The sequence below is a fragment of the Monodelphis domestica genome, chromosome 4, assembly GCF_027887165.1.
Source record: "Monodelphis domestica isolate mMonDom1 chromosome 4, mMonDom1.pri, whole genome shotgun sequence".
Taxonomy (NCBI): Eukaryota; Metazoa; Chordata; class Mammalia; order Didelphimorphia; family Didelphidae; genus Monodelphis; species Monodelphis domestica.
In genome coordinates this window covers 149,527,059-149,537,058 of record NC_077230.1, presented here as the reverse complement: position 1 = coordinate 149,537,058, position 10,000 = coordinate 149,527,059, and positions in this window count along the sequence as shown.

Sequence of the window (10,000 nt, the reverse complement as noted above, 5' to 3'; positions counted from 1 at the left end):
AGCTAGCATTTTATATAATGCTTTAAATTTTATATAATATAAAAAAGTTTATATAAAAAGCATTTTATATAATGCTTTAAGTTGGGCTTTACAAAGTATCTTCATATTTTACAAATATCACGTGAATATCACAGCAACATTGGGAGGGAGGCACTATTATTATCTCTATTTTACAGAGGGAGAAACTGAGGCAGACAGAGATAATAGGAGCTCAGGTCTCATGCTCTAACCACTGTATCTCCTGGGCTGACTGAATATGATAGATCCAGGGTACATTGTCTATACTGGAAGAATGAACTGGTAATTTAAAAATTCCTCATTCTATCTAGTATTGAGTTGTCACAAAGTTTCCTGATTTTCCCAGCTGCTAATGCCCTCATTGATTTTGTATAGACATACACATATACACAGGCATGCCATCTCACTTGAAAAATGTAAGCTCCTTGAAGCCAGAGACTTAATTTTTGCAATAGAAAGCACTTAAGAGTACTTGTTGATTTATCATCCTATGCAATAATTATCAGCTAGATCTCCTTGAAACATTTCCTTTCATTTTTTAGATTTATTATTGACTCTGAGTGTACTGGGTTGTTGTTCTTTAATGTTAGAAGCTGCCCATGGAATGTTAGAGAGGGAGAGGAATGAAACTTTGAGAGTTTTAAATCTCTGGGAGTTGTACAAATTAAAATGCTACCAGCATTGTGATTTAGGATAAGTAGAACCAAATTCTTCTGAAAGTTGTTCAGAGACTTATAAAAGATAAGCTTCTCTGTAGACAGCAAGCTCACCATCCTTGCATACTTGTATCTAAAATAGTACTGAGATTCTCTTTACTGCTTGTGTATCCCAAAATGAAGCATGAGCTCACAGTAGTATTTTAGTTATTGGTTCAGTTTCCGATGTCTTTCTAGAGCTTTTTCAAGCTCTCTCCCTACAACATGACCTCTTATCTTAATTTGTATTAGCCATGTGACCAGCTGTTTACTGAGTTTTGCTGTCTTGGGCCAAGTCCTTTTGATAACATAAGAGGACATTTTTAGTGGTACAGTTTATGTTGCCTTTCTCAAGAGAGCCATGTATTATTTATTTCACAGGCACAAATAGAACCCTTTGAGGTTGTGCCATGGCAGGAAGTGGATGAACCAAATGGTATGATTTGATAGGTAATGAAGTCAGAATCACTGTGAAGGAATTCCTTATAACTTTCTCCCTTTGGAAAAAAAAATCTATTATAGAGAGTTACCTTTAATGGCTATGCCAAAGTAGTGTAGCCAAAGCAAATTATTTACATCAATGAAGATGCTAATTTATTCCTTATTTGCCAACTTTAATTAGCAAATGTATATGCCATATTACATACAAATCTATTTTGATTTTTAAACTAAAATTTTGATTTATGTTTGAAATATGTGACACTTAAAAAGAAAATCTCATCACAGGTCCCTCACCTTACATCTCCTATAAAGCAAAGCTGTTAAATATTAATTCCAAATTTTTTTATAGACCTGTATATACCTAGATAATATATTCCACATCCTTGCAGCAATGCAGTCCTCTACTTCCAAAGATTATCCACAGATAAGAATTGAATTTTTCTGTCTTTGCTGGAGTGAAAGTTCCTCCTTCATTTGCATTTTCTTGATTTGCAAGTGTTTCTCAGAGTTCATTTTCGATAGCAGAGAATTGGTCATGATTTTATTTTAAAATATAGCACACTGTTCTTATGCCAGAGACTCCTTAAGTGGCTATTTCTGTTCTTCGTTCTCAACAGGAACAAGTAAATACTGCGCCACAAGTTATTTTTAAATGTTTTTTTTTTCCTTTTAAATAGTGTTTGTTACTTCAAGGCATTAAGGAGTAAAAAGGTCATCTTAGAAAATGCTGGTCAGTTGTGTTTATTGCTTCATGTCAACACATTTGTCGTTTTGAGAAAGTGTCACAATCCTGGAAGAAGATTCCTTGTACTTCTTAAGTTGGATTCCAATCCGAGGTCCACTTGGTGCATCTTCAATTACATCTAAAAAAAAGAATCTGTGGTTGTAGATCTGTAGGAATTTGCCTCTTGCAGCATGTGCAAATTAGGAAGATTCACATTCATCCCTTTAGTGATGTAATTGGTCTTCTAATATGAGAGAGCTGCCTATTTCAATCCATTTACAATTTTTAGTCTTCCCATCATACAGAGAAACTCACTGTTGCCATATTTTTGGACAACTCAGTTAAACAGTGCAAAGACATTTGAAATCCACTGGACTGGGATCAGGAAACTTAGCTTCCATGTCCTACGTTCTGCTTCTGCCTAGCTATGAGAACTCTTAGGCTTCAGTTTCTCATTCGTAAATCAGTCAACATGTTTGGATTGGATCAAGGATTCTTAACCTTTTTTTGCATGTGTCTTGCACCCCTTTGGTAGTCTGGTAAAGTCTACTGGCCCCTTCTCAGAATAATACTTTTTAAATGCATAAAATAAAATATATAAGGTTGCAAAGAAAACCAATTATACTGAGATAAATCATATGGAAAAACAGCAACACTTCACAGACTCCATGTTAAGAACCTCTGGAATAGATAATCTTCAAAGCCCCTACAGCTGTCAAATTTCTTGACTTGATAAATCCATACTTAGCCTCTAATAGAAAGGTCTTTGTAAAAAATCAAGAAGTAACCTATTAAAAAGTTTGGCACATTTTTATTTCTTTTAATCCAGTAAGTTTTTGCTTTCCTTTGGTTCATTTCTGGACCTTTAGTTTTTTAAAGGAGACAGTTTCAAACCACCCCCACTCCATCTCTTAATCCTGCTCTTGAGGACTATGCCTTCCCCAGCACTGCCTAGTATGGTGCTCCATGTCCAGGAGGTACCCTATACAAATTGGTGAATTGCATGGAATTGAATTTCAAGAGTTAGGGAGAAGTCCTCTGTAGGGTAAGCAGTGGGTGAGGCAGGCAAGAATCATGATTCTCATGCTCATACACTCATTCCTTTTTTTTTAAACCTACATTATGTCATCTAGTTACAGTATGCAAAATAATTCATCAGCATTTCTGTTGAAATTAGAGGAAACAGGTGAAGGAATAGATTGCTGCTCTTGAATTCCAGAAGGTATGTGTGGCTGAGAATACAATAGTAATTCTAACTTCTGACATGACAATGTTCTTAGTCCACATTTTTTGGTTACTATACTGTATCTAATCAAATTCGTATAAGTAATGCCATGCATGCAGTGCATCTCCCATAATTCTCTTTGGAGACAGTGCACAGCTGCTCTGGGGAGTATTAGCTGCTTCTTAGGGGCCAGTATCTTCTTTCATTAAAATCACAGATGGTGGGGTATCTTTCCCACCATGTCAGTTAATTTGAGCTCTGGTCAGGTGAAGGGGTGAGGTATGTCCACAAAATAGTTCTTTAAGTATAAAATCTCCATAACATGTCCAAGTGTATTTTCAGTTGATGCTACTTGGTGAGAATCATTAGTGTGTGAAGATGCAGGGAAAGAAAAAAAAATCTTGTGCCCATTTTGGGGTGGGGAGGATTATAAGTAAGAGGAAACTATATAGCTTTGATTTATTAGGACTTTAATTCAACATAGATGAGAAAAATATTAATAGTACTTTTGTGTTGGAAAAAATATCTATTTGCTGAAATGAATTGATTTCCTTATTTAGTTGCTGCTATTTGGCAGCTCTCTGGATCTCAAAGATGAAGCACAAGTCGATCTCTTGAATGTTTGCTGATTTTGATTTTCTTGATTGCTCACATTCCTAGTGTCACATATTTTTATCTATGAGATTTTAGTTTTTGACAGTTAAAAATCTTCTTTAGATCATGTGTCCTTGAATTGTGTGCTAGTTTATCTCTTGACTGGCTAGCAGAAAAATCATTGAGTCCAAATGCAAATTTCTTTTCCTGTTTCAATGAATGAAGCCCCAAGACCATAAGAGAGCTGATCCAAATCAGAGGATTTCCAAAAATCAAATGCCTACATCAGACAGTTCATGTTTCAGAAAGAAAGTATCAGGAATATATGGTATTAGGAGCTTATGTTATGGTATATATATGTTGGAATACTATTATGCTATTAAAAAAAGAAATGAGGAAGGGGTGGTTTTAAAGATACATGGGAAGATTTGTATGAACTGATACAAAACAAGGTCAGGAGAACCAGGAGAACAATTTATATAATAACAGAAGTATAGTAAAGGCAAACAACTTTGAAAGATTTAGGAACTCTAATCAACAAAATGACCAGTAGCAATTTTAGAGGTCTCAAGATAAAATGTGTCCACACTTCCTGATAGAGAGGTGATGAACTCAGGGTATAGACCAGCGGTTCTCAACCTGTACATATTTCTGATGGCTTTAGCCGCTGAGAAATCATGCTACTTTATAACAAGATCTCGGAAAGAACGGGGACCCTGCTGCCCCCACATTGTACTAATATTAGTTACTTATCAGCAGCCCTCCCCTTATGAGGAGCGATTAATTTACCCTGTTGGCTGGAGACTGGACTCAAACAGAGACCCAGAGAAAGTACCTGGGCACTGGCTCTGGAGGGGTCAAGAACAAGTCCTGGAGTGGATAACTCCTGGAGTGGATAATGGAGCCGAGTAACCCTAGCAAAGTGAAGCCTCAGCTCAAACTGGAGGGAGCTGACACGAAGAAGAAGGCAATGTCTGCGGACCCCCTCCCAAGGCAGGACTTACCTCCCACCCCAGGCTCAGGCTGCTTCCTGCTGGATTAATATTTCTCAATATACAATTAAATATTGTTTTTGTGATTCATCACTATGTTTAAATTATGTTTGATTTGTAGCAATGAGAATACATAATGCATATCAGGTATTTACATTCCAAATCATAACTGTAGCAAAATTACAGTTTTGAAGTAGCCACCGAAATAAATTTTTGGTTTGGGGTCACAGCATTAGAAAGGTTGAGAACCACTGGCATAGACTGAGACATATTTTGGGGCCATAACCAAATGGGGGAATAGGTTTTGCTTGACTGTAAGTATTTGTAACTGTAGTTTTGTTGTTCTTATTTTATCAGTTGGAGAGGGGGTAGGAAATGGCAGAGGATAAAATGATAATATTGATTTTGCATGATCTTTTAATTGATCTTATTTACAATTAATTGATTTTGTACTCTACTCAGGTCATACTTCTTTGTTTCTGAAATTAGATTAGAAATTCAGCGTCCTGTAATGAGTTAAATTTAGAAATCCAGTCCCCCTGTTAATCACTGTTCTATTCGTACCTCATGGAAACCTGTTATCCTTGGAGGAGGTGGGTAAACACAAGGGGGTCTATTCTAGTATATTTATAACACCAAGCTATCCTTCAAGGATGTCTAGTTTGCTCTGCAAAGTCTGGTCTCCTATCTCTGACCTTAAAGATGGACTTAATGGACATTTTCTTACTCACCAAAGGGGAGGAATGAATAGTTGCTAGCCCTTCATTCCCAATTTACAACCAATCATATTGTCTCTCTCAACTCTAACCAGAGTAATTTTGTCATTCATAATGTTGAGCTCTTGAAACCAATCATAATTTGTCCCTGCCTGTGAAACCCTGTTCTTTGTTTTGTACTCCCTGAAGAGTATAAAAGGGAGCTTTCCTCCTCTTTGGATCCTCTGGCTAACAGAAATAGTCATTGACCCACTTTATTAAACTGTTATCTTGCTCAGAGAAAAGGTGCCTCAGGCTACCTTTGTTGAATTTCACTCATGACAGGAGAGAATGTAGATTTGAAAATAAAATAAAATTTAATTACAAAAAAGAGATTATGCTGACCCAGTCAAGCAGCATAGTGCAGTAACTAATAAATGTGTCTGAGGAGTGGAGGGGGCATTTTGGCATAGGGCTTTTATTTTAAGAGTGAGAGATATGATGAATCTCCTTTCCCGTTCTGTTTCTACTGTCTCACTTTACTTTTTTTTTTGTTGTTATCTATTTAAAGCAGAGATTAGGTATTTCTGCCCAGATTTCATTCATCAATCAACCAATCAATAATCCTTTATTAAGTGTTTATCATATGCCAGGCACTCTTCAGAGCTGGAGAGATACAAAAAGAAGCAAAAAGAATCCCTGACTCATATCCTATATATCATTTTCTCTATATATTTATACAATGAACTTAGAGTCTAATGAAAGAGTTTAGATGCAGAGAAGATAGAAGTTAACTTTAGAAGTGCTGGCTATAGCAGCTAAGTAATGAAAAAAGGTCTCAGGAAGAGTTAGCAATTGAGCTGTCTGTAAGGAATTCTTTTTTTTTTTTTTCAAAAATGTGTATATTTTATTTTTCCCCAATTACATGTAATAGCAACTTTTAACATTTATTTTTTTAAATGTTGGGTACCAAATTCTCCCTCTCTCACTCTGCTTCCCCTCCTTGAGAAGGCAAGCAATTTGATAAAGATTATATGTGTACAGTCATGTGAAACACATTTCCATATTATCCATATTGCAAAAGAAAAGACAAAGAAACCCCAAGAAAAATAAAGTTTTAAAAAAGTATACTTTGATCTGCATTTGGTTTCTATTAGTTATTCCTCTGGAAATGGATAGCATTTTTCATCATAAGTCCTTTGGAATTGTCTTGGACCCTTACATTGCTATAGTTAAGTTTTTCAAATAGTTGATCATCATACAATATTGCTGTTACTATATACATTATTCTCTTGATTCTGCTCACTTCACTTTGCATCAGTTTATATAATTCTTCCCAGGTTTTTTTTTCTGAAAGCATCTTGCTCATCATTTCTTATAGCATAGTCATATTCCATTATAATGGAATATAATAAAATGTGATAATATGTGATATATGTGATATAAAATAATATACCATAATTATACCATGAACCATTACATCTCCTCAATTTCCAATTCTTTGCCACTACAAAGAGATCTAGTATATATTGTACTCAAAGGAATAATGAACTGGAGGAATTCCAAGGGGACTGGAACAACCTCCAGGAAGTGATGCAGAGTGAGAGGAGCAGAACCAGGAGAACATTGTACACAGAGATTGATACACTATGGCACAATCAATGTAATGGACTTCTCCATTCATGGCAATGCAGTGATCCTGAACAACCTGGAGGGATCTACGAGAAAGACCACTATCCACATTCAGAGGAAAAACTGTGGGAGCAGAAACAGGGAAGAAAAACAACTGCTTGATCCCATGGGTTGAGGGAGATATGGCTGGGGAGGTAGACTCTAAATGAACATCCCAGTGCAAACACCAACAACATGGAAATAGGCTCTGATCAAGGACACATGTAAAACCCAGTGTAATTGCATGTTGGCTATGGGAAGGGGTGGGGGCAGGGGAGGGAGGGAAAGAAATATGATTCTTGTAACCAAGGAATAATGTTCTAAATTGACTAAATAAAATAAAAAATAAAGTCAACATTCCCAATCATAAAAAAGGTCTAGTATAAATATTTTTGCCCATATAGGTCCTTGAAAGAATTCTTTAAGAAATTCTAGGAGTTGGAGGTCTGGAGGAAGGGTAAAGGCAGAAAGGCATAAAATGGAGCATCTTGTATGGGTAGTGTTAAATAAGCCATTATGGTTGTAATATAGAGTTCATGAAGGAGAGTAGAATAAAAGAGGAAGGATAGGAAGGGGTAATGTTGTGAAGAACTTTTAATGCTGAAGGACTTTATATTTGATCTTAGAAGTAATAAAGAACCACTTGAGTCAACCAAAGAGGTAGGGATAACTTGTATTCTGGTCAAACCTATAGTTTAGAAGTGCAGTCACTTTTGGCAGCTAATTGGCGGGCAGATTGAAGAACAGAGATTTGAGTCGAAGAAGCCAATTAAAAGGCTAATGGTCCAGGTGATAGATGATAAGAGTCTGCACTAGGGTGGTGACTGTGTGAGGGGACAAAAAATATGCAAGAGATATTGCAGAGAGAAATTACAGTATTTGACAATGGATTAGACATTTAAGATGAATGAGAGCAAAGTGTTAAGGATGATACCAAAGTTTTAAACCTGGAGGACTAGAAGAATGGTAGGACCTCTTACAGTAACAGGAGAGTTGGAAAGAGTCAAGTGTTTGTAGGAAAAGTTAATGAGGTCCATTTTGGACATACTGAATTGAGCCTATGGGATATCCACTTCAGGCAGGTAGTGAGCCTAATTAGGCAAGAGATTTAATACTAGATAAATAGAATAGGGAATCATCTGCATAGAGATGACAAGTGAACACATAGGATCTAATGAGATTTCTAAGTGAGAGAGTTTGGAGAGAATAAAGGGGTGAGGACAGAGCCTTGTGGGGAATTCCCACAGTCAGTGGATGATGGTGATCATGGATGGTGGTTATCCAGCATAAGAAAATGAAAAGGAATGATCCCATGGTTTGGAAGACAATAAAGAATCATGAAAACCTAGAGAGGAGAGACTATTCAGGAGGAGACAGTGTTTAGCAGTGTCAAATATCATAGGGAGCTCAAGAAGAATGATGGATTAGATATGGCAATTAAGAGATCTTTGAAGGGGCAGCTAGGTGGCCCAGTGGATTGAGAGCCAGACCTGGTGTCAAATCTGGCTTTAGACACTTTCTACCTGAGCAAGTCACTTAACTCCAATCACCCAGCCCTTTCCACTCTTGCTTTGGAACCAATACATAGCATTGATTCTAAGACAAAAGGCAAAAGTTAAAAAAAAGAGAGAGAGAGATCTTTGAGAACTTTGGAGAGAGCAGCTTCAGTTGAATGATATGAGAGGAGGCTAAATTTCATGAGACTGAGAAGTAAATGAAAGGAGAGGAAGTGGAAGTTCTGATTGGAGATGGCTAATGCAAAGCATTTTACTGAGACGGAGAAATAGATAATAGCTGGCAGGTAAGTTAAGATTCAGTTTTTAAGGATGAGGGCAATAAATTTATTTAAAGACAGGAAAGAAGGACTCAGTAGATTGGGACAGACTGAAGATTAGAATGGGGATGACTGTAGGGCTAATCTCTTGGGGAAGATAGAAGGGACAGGATCAAGGATACATGTAGAAGTAATGATGTTCGCATGCAGAAGGACTACATCATTAAAGACTGAAATTAAGAGATAGCTGGGAATGATGTTAGAGGAATGTGAGATGAAATGTAGGGAGAATACAGTGCAATACACAATTAAATTAAACATATATCCAAATTAAATATAAAGTAATTTGGGGATGGGATTGGGTGGGAATAGCCCTAATGACTGGGAAGATCAGTAAAGACTTTGTGTAGGAGGTGGCACCTGAACTAAGAAGTGAAGGGAGCTAGGGATTCCAGAAATGTATTTAACAATTAAAATATCTTTGGTAACCCTGAAGAGAGTAGTTGTAGTTGAATGGTGTAATCATAAATCAGAATACAGTAGTCTTAGAAGTGATTAGGAAGTGAGGCAATGATGACAGTAAGTGTAGACATTTTTTTCCCTCTGAATTCAGCTGTTAAAGTGGGTAGATAGAATGATAGATCAAGAGTATGACAGGATTAAATGAAGGTTTTTTTTAAAGGAAGAGCAAAATCTGGCCGTATTTATAGGCAAGGAAAAGGAGACAATTGATAAAGATATATTGAAAATTAGAAGGAAGAAAGAAATGATTATTGGAGAAAGTTCTTGCAGTAGAAAGAAAGGAATGGGATTAAGAAAATAGGTAAAACAACCATTCTTGGAAACAGTTTGGACCTATACCCAAAAGACTATAAAACTGTGTAGATCTTTTGAGCCAGCAATACCACAACTATGTCTATACCCTGAAGATATCAAAGAAAAAGAAAAAGGACCTATATGTATAAAATATTTATAGCAATTTGGAAATTGAGGGGATGCTTAGCACTTGGAGAATGGCTGAACAAGTTGTGGCATATGATTGCAATGGAATACTATTGTACTATATGAAACAGGATGCTTTCAGAAAAAAAAAATAGGAAACATATGAATTGATGCAAAGTGAAGTGAACAGAACCAGGAGACCATTGTATAAATCAGCAGAAATCTTATA